The sequence below is a fragment of the Chionomys nivalis genome, chromosome 7 (assembly GCF_950005125.1).
Source record: "Chionomys nivalis chromosome 7, mChiNiv1.1, whole genome shotgun sequence".
In the NCBI taxonomy this organism is placed as follows: Eukaryota; Metazoa; Chordata; class Mammalia; order Rodentia; family Cricetidae; genus Chionomys; species Chionomys nivalis.
In genome coordinates, this window is record NC_080092.1 from 58,060,896 (window position 1) to 58,078,050 (window position 17,155).

Here is a 17,155-nt window from a genome sequence, read left to right on the forward strand (position 1 = left end):
GACTAACTCAATCTCCAGCCCTCTTCCATCTGCCACATTTGGGGATGGGGCTCAAAGTTTCAAACTCCTAATCAAGGTTTGGTCTGGTGAACAGCTCCTATCACACAGCCATCCAGGAGCCAGCCAAGAGTTACTTCATTAGAACAAAGGATGCTCTTATGGCTCAAGAAATTCCAGCAGTTTTAGTAGTTCTCTGCCAGGAACTAGGGAAAAGATCAAATATATTTTATATGATACCACTGTAAGAAGGCCTAGTTTTGAGCTAATAGGAGTTGGAAATCAGTGCCTGCTTAGATGAAAGGGTGCTTTACTGGTGGACCTGGAGCAAGTTCTTAAAGATCAGGAGTTGGTGAAGTGAAGAAAGGCAAAGAACAGCAGAAACACAGATGCCAAAGACACTGAGATCAGTGCAGATAATCCATCGAAAACAAAGTACTTGTTAGAAGAGAGAGGGAAATACCACATATAGAGCTAAGTAGAGAAGGGCCAAATCCTGCAGGGCCAATAAACCTTAGCTTGCATCTTCAGCTTCAGATTGCACCAGAATCACTTAGGAAGTATATGTGCATTTTTACAAGAATCTTCAAGTAACTCTAACATAGGAAGCATAGCTTTTGGTAATGGGGGACTAAAAGTTTTAGGTAGAAAAATAAGGTCAGAATTATACTTTAGATTGAACAATTGCAATTGCCACCCCTTATAAATAACAAAGACCCAAGGCAAGGCACTTGGGGTTGAGATTGAGTACAATAAACAAACTCAAGAATTATATAAAAAATAGAATGTTAAAGGCTTCATGAGAGATTCTGAGAAGGAATCTCAGAGGGAAAAGACTGGTTAACTATAGGTTGAGCTTGATTGGGTTGGGTAGATGCTGAGTGCCATAACAAAGATGCAACAAGTTAAGTTTTGATGGGAGGCTGAGTTCAACTGTAGACATGTTGAGAATATAATAAGCAGGTGTGTAAAATGTCTGTGAGATAATAGGACATCCAGAGGGCTGCAGGTGAAAATTTAGAAGCAATCAATTCATAAGCTCATGCAGAAACTAAGAAAAATTAAAATATTGAATATATTCCCATGGAGATAGACATCAGTGATAGAACACGGAGAATCCATGTTTAAGAAGTAAAAGTACAAATACACTACATAACAAACTGAAACAGAACAACAGCAAAGCAACTTTAGAAACTGACAGAGAATAGTAAACCAGAAGTTTTAATTAGCAAATGATCTATCTGATGGAGGTAAGAAATCCTATAAAATCAAGTGTTGTGACCTGGGATTATGGGAGGCCCCACTGACTTTTAGTGGAGTAGTTTCAGTGGAGAGGTAAGACAGAAACTTTATTACAGTTCATAATGAAACTGACTGAGTTGGAACACTGAATATAGAATATTCCTTTCCAAAAGTGTTCCTGTGAATTGAAAAAGAATTGATGTAGATGAAAAAATGCAAGGTCAAACCATTTGTTTTGTCTTTTAAAGTGTGCAGTGGATTAAAAAATATTTTATTCTAAGTGAAATTAGTCAAGGTGATGGGGTGGGGGAGAGACAGAAAATAAGAGGGAGAGAGGATAACTAAAGGGGCCAGGTTCCAGGCAGGGAGTGGTCTAGAGAGCGGAAGGAGTTAGCCTGGAATTGGAGAAGTTAGCTTGGCTCAGGAAAAGAATTCCTGCATCCTCTGTGGCTAATTATACATTTCCTGTAATAGTTTGGCATTTGCCTTTATTCCCAGGAGAGCCAAAATATATCCAATGCAAACTATTAGAGTCTGTCTGTATGATGGTCCCTATGTATAACTAATATCTAGACATTGTCATTTGTCATGTGTGATTAGGTTATCACTACTGCCCTGATTGCTATAAAGGTTAGCAAAGTTCTTTTTGAAATATAAGAGGAAGATGTCTTCTCTTAATTTTGAATTTTTCCTGCCTTTTTAGAAGTTGTTTAGAACACAGTAGCAGTCAATAAGAAGACAGCTCACATAGGATTTGGGAAATATTTAAATTATTTTAATTTTTAATTAAATATTTAAATTATTATTAAGATATAGTCCAAAATATATTCAGGATTTATATTCTTTGAACTTAGTAACTCTACAAATTATTGCCAAATCCAGTTCTTACTGATGTCTTTTGTTATATCAGAATCCAACTTGTCAGTAAGCCTAATAATATAATTTGGCCAGTCTTTGATAACAAGTTAGTACTTGTTATCAAAATATTTATTTATTTATTGATTGATTGATTGCTTTTATTGAGACAGGGTTTCTCTGTAACTTTGAAGCCTGTCCTGGTGAAACTAGCTTTTATAGACCAAGCTGGCCTTGAACTCATAGAGCTTCACCTGCCTCTGCCTCCTGATTACTGGGATTAAAGGCGTGTGCCACTACCACCTGGCAATAGAACATTTTTTTTGTGTGTGTGTGTGTATGTGTATTGTTTTTATTGAACTTTATATTTTTCTCCAAGAACATTTATAATGTGCCTGGGAATATAGGTGAGTGATAGGGCACATGACTACCATGCACAAGGCCTTGAGTTATACCTTTAAAACTACAAAAAAAAGTATATTAAATAAAAAACTTGTATTATAAATTTTATAATACATTTAATACAAAATTCTGTGTGGGAATAGAATACTATCTTGATTATATAATGAGGGGGAAAAATCTTTTTCTTTTTTTTCTTTTTTTTTTTTTAGTTTTTTTCAAGACAGGGTTTTTCTGTAGTTTTGTGGGGGTTTTTTTGTTTTTGTTTTTTTGTTTTTTGCTTTGTTTTTTGTTTTTTGAGATAAGGTTTCTCTGTAGCTTTGAAACCTGTCCTGGAACTAGCTCTTGTAGACCAGGCTGGGCTCGAACTCACAACAAAGATCCTCCTGCCTCTGTCTCCCGAGTGCTTGGATTAAAGGCGTGTGCCACCACTGCCTGGCGAGGGGAAAAATATTACGGCCACTGTATTAGTCAGGGTTCTCTAGAGGAAGAGAACTGGTGTGTGTGTGTGTGTGTGTGTGTGTGTGTGTGCGTGTGTGTGTGTGTGTTTAAAGGGCATTTATTAGAGTAGTTTGTTTACATGTGATCTGGCTAGCCCAACAATGGCTCATTGATTTTCTCCTCACAAAATGGCCAGTAACCCAGTAGTTGTTCAGTCCATGAGGCATGAGGCCTGGTTTCTCAGCTTCTCTTCAGTCTACATTGGCATCCTCAAGAGGTAAGTTCTAACGCCATCAAAGGAATGCCTCTGCAGCAGTGTAGATTGTTTGACAGGGAGAGTGAGGGCAAGCAGGCAAAGGCAAAGTTTCCTTCTTCTGTGTCCTTGTGTGAACTGTCACCAGAAAGTGTGGCCTAGATTTGAGCTGAGCTTTCCACGTCAAAGAATCCAACCAAGAAAATCCCTCACATTCTGAGTTGCTTGGGTTTTGTTGATTCTAGATGTAGTCAATTTAAAACCAAGAATAGCCATCAACCCACCTACAAATCTGCCATGATTTGTTTCATTTAATGGATATGAAAGAAACACATATCAATTTGATTTACTAGAAAAGGAATGAATTGTTTATTTGATTTTGATTTTTCAAGACAGAGTTTCTCTGTATATCTCTGGCTGTCCTGGAACTCACTTTGTAGATCAGGCTGACTTCAAATGCACAGAGATCCTGAGTGCTGTGATTAAAGGCCTGCGCCGCCACTGCTGGCTACGATGGTTAGTTTTAATCGTCAATGTTACATCTTAAAATCACCTGGGAGTTTGGCCTCTGGCCATATCTGTGAGAGATTTTCTTGATTACATTAATTGAGGTGAGAAGACCCACCCAGTGTGGCTCCTTTTCTGATGCAGAGGATCCTGAACTGTATGAGTGGAGAAGATGAGCTGAGCACTGTCATTTATTTAGTAATCCATTGCCCTCTGCTCTTGACTGAGGATGTAATGTACTGCCTGCTTCCGGGTTCCACTCCCTTGACTTCTCCACAGTGACACACTGTAATCTAGAGTTGTGAACCAAATAGTCCCGTTTCCCCAGAAGTTCTTCTGTCGGAGTATTTTTAATCACAACAACAGGAAATGAAACTAAAACAGCAGTATATCAAATTCTGGTTTATAGTCTTATTTCTTTAAAAAGTAGTCATGTAACTCTTTGTTCTCTTTATATTTCATTTGTGTTAATTGGCTACAAGATTCTATTTGAAGACATTAATCAATATATAATGGTCACAGGGTTACTACTTTGTACCTTTTCAATTCTCTTAACGTGTAAATTACATTATTTAGAGCTTAGCGCCCTCATTTCTAGTTTGGTATAAATATTGTTATGAAAATAATCAATTGAGCTATAAATTATTTGCTGTGGGATACACTGCTTCATCTTTGAGCTCTAGGCTTAGTAAAAGCACCTCTGAATTGAGAGATGAATCCTGGGATCAGACCCTAGCACTGACAGTAGGTGGCTTTGTAACATTGAGCGAACAGCTGTCTGTGTTTTTAGTGAATGTCCAACATAAAGAATATAATTTATATCAAAGTAATACTCAGATATGAGATAATATTTTTAGGAGGAAGGAAAAATCTTAACATTTGGGACAATAGGGAAGTAATTGTCTCTATTTAAATTTAGTACCTGGGCTGGGGAGATGGCTCAGAGGTAAAAGCATATACTGTTTTTGTAGAGTACCCAAGTTTAATTCTAAGCACCCACGTTTGGCAGCTCCCAACTACCTATAACTCCAGCTCCAGGGACTCCAGTGCCTCTGGCTTCTACAAACACTTGTATTTATATACACATACCCTTACCTATACACATAATTAGTTAAAAAATAAATTCAGCACCTACTATTAGGGAAGGCAGTACAATATAAACAAGCCATAAATTGTTGGCCTACCAGAACCAGTCAGATAGCAAGAATACATGAATTAGACCTATATAAGATCTAAGGAATGATTGGTACCTGTAGTGCCATCTGTGTATCTGTTATTTAAACATTTTGGGATTATAGCAAACATATTTCCACAACTATATCAAACAGTTCTGCAGGCAGGATTCTGCGAAAGAGCTTTTGACAACTCGCAACCTCTGATTTAAAGAAAAAAACATTGAACCAAAAATGGAAGTCGCAAGTCTGCCATTAACTAGCCAAGCAATTTCAAGAAGTCACCCTTTCTTTCCCAGCCTCAGTTCCCCTCATCTATGTGAGTTAAACTAAACCCATTTCTGATATTCCTTCTTTTTTCTGAGAGTTCTTTTGTTTTTAAGAACTGGCATATATTCTGATGGCAGCAAACCAATTTCCTCACTTAGTGCTTCACACTCTTTTGGATGATATTGAAATTCCAGTCTTCCTCTGCCTCTCAAGGGCTGGCATCACAGGAATGTGCCAGCATGTGCTGCCATGCCTCTTGTAATATCTCTGTACTTTGGATCCCTTTTGGTCTCCTTTGTCCTGAGATTGTAAGGGTGTGTTAACGTATCTTGTTTGATATGTCTTAATTCCGTTGTTAGCTCAGAAATGTTGGGCCCAGATGAGGAGGCCAAAGAATTTCTTGATCTTCTGTTTATTTTCATAGTAGAGTCTTGCAATTAAAATAATCTTCATTCATGTATATGTTCATTCTAATAGATATGTATTAAATATTTATATGCATCATATATTATACTTTCTAGACAATCAACGTGCACTGATGAAGAAAGCACACATAATTCCTGACCTCGTGAAGCTTACTGTTTAGAATAGTGAAGGTAGAATTAAACATGTATACATGTTTGTAATTACAGATCGCAGTAATTTTATGATTGAACAAGTAGGCATTAGTCCTCTACTGCGTGTTAGAAAAGACTACATTGAACGAGTCATAGTTACTCAAAGAATGAGTAGGAGTTAGGCATAGGAAAACTGGAAGAGAGAAGTCTAAACAAAAGGTTCAAAAGTCCTGAGGTGGGAACGAGCTTGGCATGTTTGAATTATTGAAATCAGTCCAATATGGATGGATGATGATATCATGGGGGAAGGTAAATGAGAAAACTAAGCAGTTAGGCAAGGGATAGATCATGCAAGCTCATAGACATTTAGAATCCCCGCCCCCATGAGTTATGGGAATATCATTGACAGATTTCTAACATGTAAGTTATCTTTATTTCTGCTTTCAAAAATACTGCTTTGGGGTTGTTGATGTAGCTCAGTGGCAGGGCACTGCCTAGTGTGCACAAGGTCCTGGGTTCAGTCACCTCACTGAAGGAAGATGAGGCATCAGCAATGGTGGCAGTGACTTTGGAACTGGGCATGTGATGAATACCTGTGATTCCAGCACTCAGGAGACTGAGTCAGAGAAAGCTTGAGTTTGAGTATGGGCTGCATAGCAAGGCTCTGTCCAAAAAATAAAGAAGAGAACCTAAGAGATGGCTTAGTAGATGCTTGCCACCAAGCCTGAGGACCTGAGTTTGATCCCCAGAACACATATCGTGGAAAGAGAACATCAACTCTCTGTCTCTCTCAACCGGTTGTCCTCTGGCCTCCATATATGTGCGGCAGCATGCACATATATATGAGCATACGCACAGTGAATAAATGTAATAAAATTTAATTTAAAAAGAGAAGAAAAGATGGTTTGGCCTGATGTTGTGTGGAGAACAGATAGGAGGAGGAGATGAGGATGGAATCAAGGAGGCCAGCAGGAAGGTTATTGCAGCTGAGAAGTGTCCCAAGGAGATGATAATAATTTCTTAAGTTCATGGTCTATTTTGAAGGTTTAATAATAAGATGAACTAGGAGTGAAGCAAAAGTAGTCAAGGACAACTCCAAACTTTTCAGTGGAGAAACTGAAGTGTGTATTCGCAGTTTTCTGAGATAAAGAATTCCAGGTCAGGGGCTGGTGAGATGGCTCAGTGGTTAAGAGCATTGCCTGCTCTTCCAAAGGTCCTGAGTTCAATTCCCAGCAACCACATGGTGGCTCACGACCATCTGTAATGAGGTTTGTTGCCCTCTTCTGGCCTGCAGGCATACACACAGACAGAATATTGTATACATAATAAATAAATAAAAAAGAATTCCAGGTCAGGACAGATTTGGGGGAGGAAATGGAATAGGGAGTGCACTTCTAACTCAAGTTTCAGATGATTAGAATTCCCAGTGGAACCAACACAAAAGCTACTGAGTATATGAGTTTGAATTTAAAGGAGAGGTTTGTGCTAAGGTATACATTGGCATATTGTTAATCTTTAAAATCCAGAACTAATAGGGTCACTTGGAGAGGAGTTGTGGGTGAGTATCCAAGACTTACTCTTTAATCTTCTGAAATTCTGAAACAGTATAATTAACTTGATTTTTCTGACCAGTATAGATGTTGCCTATTACAGAGAATTCTGCAATTCTGTGTTCTCCTTTTTTTAATCTCATAAAGACAATAAATAAATCCATGATTTTTTAGTTAAATATGTTAATTTGAAAATGCTCTTTAATAAAATGTCTTTCTTTAATGGGTATTCATAATCTTTTCTGGAAACTAGACTTTTAAATTTTAATTTCTTATGAGTAAAGTCCTCATGTATTCTAGCCTGCCTTTGAACTGCCTCTATCTCTTAAGTACTGGGATTAAAGGTGTGGGCTACTAGGCCCAGTTTATGTAGTGCTGGGGATAGAACACAGTGCTTCATGCATGCTAAGCAAACATTTTACCAGCTGAACAACATCTCCATCTTTTTTTTAATTCGGCAAGGTTTTATGCAGCCCAAGCTAGTCTTGAATTCACTATGTAGCCAAGAACAACCTTGAATTTGTGATCCTTCTTCCTTCACCTCCCAAATGCTGAGATTATGGGCATATGCTGAACCTGGTAGAAAGAGTTTGGAGCACTTCTACTTTAAGTGACTATGCAGCACATGTAGAAAGAGAAGAACATTGGACCATGTGCCAAATTTCCTAAGAAGTTTCCACTGAAACCTACTATGTCGGCTGATTAGTCGATCACTGATTTTCTGTCCTTATCTATAACCTCTTCTAGAATCTAGTAGAAAGGGGCAGGGAATTTAACCTCGGGATTGCTGTAACCAGTTATTTTAAATTTGTTCTAGGTTAAGTTCAGCTTCTTCTTCTCTCTCTCTCTCTCTCTCTCTCTCTCTCTCTCTCTCTCTCTCTCTCTCTCATATGTGTGTGTGCGTGTGTGTATTACTTGTATTTATATATAAAAGAGCTTTATACCTTTATACTCATGTAGCGAGCTTTGAACTCATAAACTTCTGCTTCTGCCTCCTAGGTACTGAAATGATATGCTTGTGCCACCCACCTTCCCTTCCCCTATTATTTCTTATATCCATGCATTTGCTCTATTTGCTTTCTTGAAGGTTTTTGCATTAGTTGTACATTTCAAAACTTTTATTTTAAAAGTTATATTTAAAAAACATGACATCATTAATCTTTTTGTTAAGATAATCCACAGTTATACATATTTTATTTTACTTGCATGTTACCTTGTAACTGAAGGTTTCTCTCCCACCTGCCAGTTCCCAAATATCCATTCTGAGGCTTAATATTAATTACAAACAGTTGGCTGATGACTCAGGCTATAATAAAATAGCTTTTTTTTTTTTTTTCGAGACAAGGTTTCTCTGTAACTTTGGTGCCTGTTCTGGAACTACTAGCTCTTGTAGACCAGGCTGGTCTCGAACTCACAGAGATCTGCCTGCCTCTGCCTCCCAAGTGCTGGGATTAAAGGCATGCGCCACCACCGCCCAGCATGAAATAGCTTTTACATCTTAAATTAACCCATTTCTGTTAACTTATGTATTGCCATATGACCATGCCGTTACCTCATATCTTGCTTCTCAGGGCAGCTGCTAGTGTCTCCCAGACTCTGCTTTCTTTGCTTGGATTTCCTGCCTGGCTATTGGCCAAATCAGCTTCTTTATTAACCAATGGTAATAAAACATGTTCACAGCATACAGAAGGGCATTCCACATCATTACCTTTCTGGCTTGTTCTGTTGAACCCTATAGTTCTAAAACTTAAAATTATTTTTTTTATCACTGAGACTTGAACCTAGAGCTTGCTTGTACATGCTAGGTAAATTCTGAGTCACTTGGCTGTATTCTCAGCCTTATTTATTTATTTGTTTGTTTGTTTGTTTGTTTATCTGAGATGAGGGTTTCAGTTATCTTGGTCTAAAACTTGTGATCTTCCTACTTCAGACCCCTAAGTGATTGAGATTACAAGACTGTTCCACCAAGCCCTGCAGCTCTTACCCTCCTGCTCTCCAGGGCATCACTGTGTCGTCTTGACTGTCCTGGAGCTCCCTATGTAATCCAGACAGGCCTCAGACTCTCGGAGATCCTCCTGCCTCTCCACCTAAGTGCTGGGATTAAAAGTATGCTCCACTATGCCTGGCGCTAGTCAAGTCTTATAAAGAGATCTGATTGCATCAGATTAAACTGTAGTTTAAATTTGCATTTACCTGATGATTTGTGGATATTGAATATTTTTTAAAATAGTTATTGACCAATTGTGTTTCTCCTTTTTAAAACTAGCCCCTTTCTTGATTGATAGTTTTATTTCCTTGCTAATTAATTTCTGGTTTTTGTAAATTCTGGGTATTGTCTAAAGTATAGCTGATAAAGATTTTCTCCCATTCTGTGGACCATGTGTTCTGCTTGAGATACAACTACATCCCAGTCTTAATGACTGTGATCAAGAAATCTGAGAGCAGATGTTGGAAAGGCTATGCAGAAATGTTGATGTACAAAAGAGTCCCACACTAGCCTGGAATGGAGTATAGCAAAAGTTTATTTATCAAGGGGTAAACTCACAGAAAGAGTAGCAATCCGCACTCCTCTACATGAGCTGGGAACTAGAACCGAATTCAGCAGCCTAGAGGACCAAGAATGCTTCATGTCTGCATTTATAGTACATAAAACCACGCCCAAAGTGGGCTAGTATCTTAAAGGCTGTTGGCTGAAGGAGTTCCCACAGCAGGGAAAGAGGAATCCTATTCAATGTTGATGCGAGTGCAAATTAATATAGTCATTATATAAATCAGTTTGGAGGTTCATCAAAAATTAAAAATAGAACTCTACTGTATGACCCAGCTATTCCACTCCTGGCATATACCTAATGAGCTTCATATCTTAGTATAGATATATTTAAACATGTTTATTGCTGCTCTAAACATTTAAATAGCAAGGAAATAGAACCAACCAAGATGTCTATCAATAGTCAACTTGTTATATTATTCATCTCTAAAGCAAACCTGAAATTACAAAATTTGCAGGAAAATGAGTAGACATCTTACTCATTATATATAATATTAAGTAAGGTCACCCAACCTTAGAAAGAAAAAACTTCATATTCTCCCTCATTTGTGGATCCTACATGCATGCATGTATGTAAACAACTGTGTGGGTACATTATAACATTCAGAAATGAGTGAAAAAAGAGTGATATTAGGTGATGAGGAAGGATGGAATGCTGTCAAAAAGACACACAAGTCATGAAAGGTTTATACAACTAATTGTGTTTCTAGTTTCAACTCTGGTTTTTGTATCTTTTTTGTAGTGGGTAAGTGCATAAAAATGTAATTGATAATGGGAGTGTAAAGCCCTAAGGGAAGTTCCGTGGGTTCAGAATGGCTATGGTAACTGTATAGAAGTTCACGAAGATTCACAGAGTTTGAGAAGGGCGGGAATTTGGCTCCATCATCTAGCTGCATGATGTTTTTATTTGTAGGTTCATTACAATAAAGTGATTTTTATTTTTAAAAATGTGGTTGAAACAAGAGTTTTCCCTGTATTTTACTAAATAATTCTAATATACTATGTAATTTTTAACTATTCTCTTGTCCTTGGGCTTTTGGTATCCTCTGTTTCTCTTGTATGTATGTGCTTTCTTTCCATATACATGAACTATATATTATTTTGCATAAAATAATTTGCCTGTAAGTCTTTATATATATCTCTGATTATTTCTTTAAATCCTGAAATGTACTTAGCCCAAGAGAAAAACATATCTCTTTAAGATCTGATGTGTTGTTATATTGCTTTACCAGAAAATGTTTCTACTTTATATTCTCAGACATTAATATATGAGTTTCACTCTTTTCTCATCTTTGATAATCTGAAAGATAAAAGTTATATCTTGTTTTATTTTGCAACTTTGATTGAATAATCAAGGAAGATTTATAGTTTCTGACTTTTTAAATGAAATGAATCAGAAAGCACAACTGTAGGTAGATCAGTGTATCTACACTGTCATGAAAAGAAATTTCTCACAAATGGCTACAAGAGAATATGCTTTCAAATTTTGCTATCCCAAAAGAAATTGGCAAACTTTACTTCTGTGGTGAAGACCTCAGTCTCTACCAGTGTTTAGTAGGATATTAACATCTGAATCCAGCATTCCAGAAACTAAATTTGCCAGTTCTTTGAAAACACTCGAACACAAATGGAAAATTTAACCGCCCATTTCAGTGATTTGCTTACAAGCCACTGATGGGACAAAATGCAGTCAGGATTGGCAGCTGCTCTGCATCTGCAAACATTTGTGCAGAACTAATTTCAATAGCAGATGTTGGAAATATTTGAAAAACAAAAACAAAAAATGGTAGCCTCCCCCCTGAGAAAGTTAGACCTATCCCATGACTTCTCAGATGCCCCATAACCCTTTTAGCCAGAGCTTCATTCCTGAAATACCTTAATTTCTTTCCTTTCCTTTTCATGTGAGAAGTTTCAGAAATTAAGGGAATCTAGCTTCAGATCATAGTATTGCTTTAGTTGACCCCCCTAAGATGCTGTCAAGGATAAAATATTTTGTCTACAATTAAAATTTGTCCACAAAAGATTTCATTTTGATCTTTTTATCCTGACTTTGTTTATATTATATCTATCTAAAAGAAAGCCTGTTTTACCTGGCATGGTAATGTATACCTGGAATCCCTGCTACTTGGGAGATTAAGGTAGGAGGATAATAAGTACAAGGTCTGCCTGGACAGTTTAGCCACAATCCTATCTCAAAACTAAAAGAGTAATTTTAAATATGGATGTTTATATAGTTTAGTGTAGTACACTTGTCCTGTTACTCACAGTGCTCTGGGTTCAATCTCTAGTTCTAAAAACAAAGCAAACAAAAGTATTTCTTCTTTTGTATTAAAAGCTACAGAAATAAAGAACTTCAAAAATTGTATTTGTTTTCCAGATGGATAATAAATGCATGGTTATACCAGTAGGAATTGGCTGAACCAGTGTCTCAATAATGCCACATATGGATTTTGGACTAGGAGATCTGTGTTACGCAAGTCTAAAAGAGCTTACACCAATAGAACCTTCTGGAATCTAGTCAGGATCCTCATATGTCAGTTTAATCAACTCTGCTTCTTTATAGAACTTGGTTATTGCTGAAAGGTTAAATTATTTTGTTACTTGACTTTTAAATTTATATTTTTAACTGGGATATCCATTCACAAGATTAAAAAGTTTAAAAGTTATAAAAGGTATATCATAAAACCTTGTTCTGATGTTGTCCCCTGGTCATGCAGCTTTTATAATAAAGATTAGTTTCCTGTCTCCTAGAATTCTCTGCACAGACATACAAATGTGCATCTGTGGTTTTCGTGTGTACGAATGCTTTTCCTCTCTGTTACACTATCAATAGCTTGCTATACACCGTACTGAGACCCTTTAAAACAGCTCCTCATGTTTTGTAACCTCCAACCATAAAATTATTTTCATTCCTACTTCTTATTTTTGCTACTGTTATGAATTGTAAATATCTGTGTTTTCCTATGGTCTAGGTGACCCTGTGAAAGGGTCGCTCTGTCCCCACCGAGAACTTCTGCTGTAGACCTGCTCTGTGCCCTACCTTCTCTCACTTAGTTTGACTTAGAAATATTTCCTTATTAGTAAAGTTGCCTTGCTGCTATTTATTCTCAAATAGAATTCCATTTGTATAGATGTGCCACAGTGTATTTAACTAGGCTCTGAGCTTTTGCTGTTATAATAAATGCTGCAGGAATAGCATTGGCAAAATGACATTTCACATAATCATGATAAATTTCCAGAAATGGAGTTGCTGGGCCAAAGGGAATATATAATTTTATTTTTAATAGACATAAAGCTAGTATGGGACCCAAGGAGTCAATCTTAACCAAACCTGAAAAGAAATGAAGGTCATAGTTAGCTAGATATCCATTGACTTTAAAATGATTTTCCTAAATTAAAAAAAAAATAACAAAATGCTAAAATAATTCCTTTCAGTATGGTGACCAATAAATCAACTTTAACATTTTAAATTATTTCTTCATTGGATTGAATAGTTCAAGGATACTAAGTAATTCTAAGGAAGTTTATTTATTCAATAGCTTAATTTTTTTAATTTTATATGTTTGGGTGTTTTGCCTGCATGCATGCCTGTGGCCCATGTGTGCCTGGTGTCTTTGGAGGATAGATGAGGTCCAGGAACTAGAGTTCAGATGGTTGTAAAATACCATGTGGGTGCTGGGATCAGACCCAGGTGCTCTGAAAGACACCAAGTGCTCTTGCCCTTAATCACTGAGTCATCTCCCAAGCTCCTATTTATACATCTTTTTTTTTTTTTTCCCAGCACCTGGTATTCCCAGGCAGTCTCCCATCCAAGCACTAACCAGGTTCAACCCTGTTTAACTTCCAAGACCAGGCTTTTTTCTTTTCTTGGTTTTTCGAGACTGAGTTTCTCTGTATAACAGCCCTGGCTGTCCTGGATTCACAGAGATCTGCCTGTCTGTGTCTTTGAAGTGCTGGGATCAAAGGCATGTGTCTTGCCTGATTCTTTGTGGATTTTGTTTGTTTGTTTGTTTTTAATACAGCTAGTTTTCCTAGACAGGCCTCAGATTCAAGCATTCCTTCTGTGTCAGACTGTCAAGTATCTGGCTAACAAGATGACTATAAATTCATTTGAAGCACACTAAGTGTAAACAGTTAAGAGTTCCTATTATGTGACATTATCTTAGCCTGTAGGAAGCAAAGTCAAAACAGTTAGAGGGAAAATTCACTAAGAATGTCCTTTACTAGTATATTGTCATTATACTTTATTTCTTCACATATTTCTCTCCTGTAAGTGGAGTGCTCGATTGATATATATATATTTTTTGCTGTTTATTTGCTTTTTTTTTTTTTAAGTTGAGATGCCTGTGCTGGAAAACTCAGCAGTAGAGAGGTCTTGATGCTCTTCAAGAGGATCCAGATTACTCCCCAGCTCATACATAACACCTCAAAATTGTCTGAGACTTCAGTTCCAGGGGATATGATATCCTCTTCTGGCCTGAGCAGGCACCAGGCACGCATATACTGCACAGACATACTTGTAGGCCAACACGTATGCACATAAAATAAAAATAAATCTAAAAAATTGAGATGCAAGTGGACGGTGGTGGCGCACGCCTTTAATCCCAGCACTCAGGAGGGGCAGAGGCAGGCGGATCTCTGTGAGTTCAAGGCCAGTCTGGTCTACAGAGCTAGTTCCAGGACAGCTGGGCATGTTACGCAGAGAAAGCCTGTTTTGTAAAACCAAAGAGAGAGAGAGAGACTTACTTTAACATTTATTTATAAAAATTATGTTTGCAAAATTTCCCCAATATTAAATTTTCTTTATTTTAAAGGTATTTAATTTTATTTATAAGTATATGTGTGTGTATGGGTCTGTGTGTATATGCGCCATGTGTGCTTGTGCTCTGGAGGCCACAGGAGGACATCAACTTCCCTGGAACTGGAGTTACAGGCTATTGTGAGGTGCCTGAGGTGGGTGGGTGCAGGGAAGTAAACTTCTGTCCTCTAAAAAAGATCAGTATGTGCTCCTAACCACTGATCCATCTCTTAAGGCCCTACTTTTTTTTTTTTTTTTTTTTTTTTTTTTTTTTTGAGAAAAGATCTTGCTAACTTAGTTAGTAACCCATGCTGGCTTTGAAGTCACAATCCCCTTGCTCAGTACCCCAAGTGCTTGCAGGCATTGATTATAGGCCAGTTCCACCACATTCCAACTTGTTTTCTTAAATGTGACTGTCAAAGAGCTAGAGTTTTTAATTGTTAAAATCGACTTTATAATTTTTTATTTAATGGTTTGTGCTTTTTCTATTTTAAAGAAACCTTTATATAACTCAATGTCACCACAATTTTTCTCCTATAATTTTTTCTAGAAGTTATTTCTGGGTCTAAAATAAAGACATTGATTATTTCCTGAGAACTGAGTAGTTGCTCCATCCTTGAGTGGATGCTCAGAGCCTCAGCAGTCTGAGCAGTCCCACAGTACCTTCCTCCCTCTCACTGGAGAGACCCACAGCCCTTTAGCGGCTCAGTCCACAGGGCTGTGGACCTCATGTCATGTAATCTGGTGCTACTGTTAGGTATGTTTCTTAAGAAGAGCTCTCCGCCGATGCAAATAATTCTAATCAGACCAAATTAGACCGAATACAAGATGCCCACGTTTAATGCAGTGCTCCCGGGTGGTCCTAGAGCACGGCGAGGAAAAGGGGGGGGGGGGGCAGGACTATGCAAAACCCGGAGACTACGTGTTCCTTTCCTGGCGGCAACCTAAATAGCCTGTGGGAGTGGTCCTGACCCTCCCGCTGGAGAGGTCAGCGCTTGGCAGGCTTTCCCGGAGGTGGAGTCCAGACCAAGGCAGCTCCCAGGGAAGGAGACTTCCAAAAATGGATGGGGGAGGGGCTGGGATGAGCCCCCCCCCCCCTTAATATTACAGCTACAACCAGGAAAGTTCCCGAGGAGCTGTAGATCCGTAGTCCAGGATGGAAGACTGGAAAAGAGCCAGCTGGAGAAGCAACAGGTCAGATCAACTCAGGAAAAGGGAAAGGTGAATCCAGCAACCTTCCGTTTGTTGTATCCCTACCCCCTCCTTTAAAAAAAAAAAAAAAAAATATATATATATATATATATATATATATATATAAAAAATCTGGATTGCTACCAGAAGGTGCCACAATGGTGTGAGAGGCATCTCTTCCCACATCAATAAAAGCAATCTGGACAGTTCTTTAGGGGAGGCTCCCAGCAGGTAATTCTCATTTGTGGCAAGATGCTAGGCAATAACAGACTACATGTAGTTTGTTCTCAAGATCTTTTTTGTTTGTTTGTTTTTTGTTTTGTTTTGTTTGAGACTTGGTTTCTCTTAGAACAGTCCTGGCTAACCTGGAACTCACTCTATAGACGAGCCTGGTCTTGAACTCACAAAGCTCCACTTGCCTCTTCCTCCCAATACTGAGATTAAATTCTGGCTTTAATTCTCAAGATCTTTACTGCTCTCATTTCCTACTAGAATCTGATGTTTGTTAGCATAACAGTCAAAGAGTGTTTGTTAAATTTACTCTTTTTAATGCCCTCATAAAAGATACTTTGTAGCACAAATTCTAGTTGGTCTTCATTAATCAAAACCCAGAGTCAGATATAGGGATTAAAGCTGAAGATCAGAGAAGCAGAGCAGTCAGCTACTAGAGAGACCTTTACGTCTACCACTGCTCAGACTGAAGGGGCAATCCTCAGACTGCCTAGACTGCACTGTGTCTCCACCAAACCTCAGTCTCCATACTCCAGTGAGTTCCTGTCTCTTCCCCTTTATAGTCCTCTTTCTGCCCAGCCATATCACTCCTGTCTTCACCTCTCTAGTGCTAGGATTAAAGGTGTGTGTCACCAGTTGCTGGCCTCTAGTGGCTTAGCTTTGCACTCTGATCTTCATGCAAGCTTTATTTATTAAAATACAAATAAATATAACTGTAATACTTCCTAATTAGTTTGTGTTAAATTAAAAGATGATTTATGAATGGAAAATATTATGAAATATATTAATAACATTCAACAGATAAAGGAGTACTACTTTATTTTTTGATGCAGGGATTCACGTATCCCAGGCTTGCCTTGAACCTCCTGCCTCTACCTCCACAGTGCTGGGATTGATTACAGGAGTATCTGTCTCTAAAATTCTTTTCCTGAAGTGAAAACTAAGAAATGCTCTATCTTATCTTTGCTTTTCTTTTATTGATTCATTGATTGATTTTTTTTTTCAAGACAGGGTTTTCCTGTGTAGCTCTAGTCATCCCAGACTCACTCTGTAGACCAGGCTGATTTTGAACCCAGAGATCCACCTTCCTCTGCCTTCCTGAGTTCTGGGATTTAAGGTGTGCACCACCACCACCTTGAAGTTA

General features: G+C 38.0%; 1 protein-coding gene across 1 annotated transcript in view; it reads left to right on the forward strand.

Moving 5' to 3' along the window:
• Nucleotides 1-17,155, forward strand: part of Ssh2 (slingshot protein phosphatase 2) — a 238,147-nt gene that overhangs the window by 28,147 nt on the left and 192,845 nt on the right. The window lies entirely within an intron of this gene.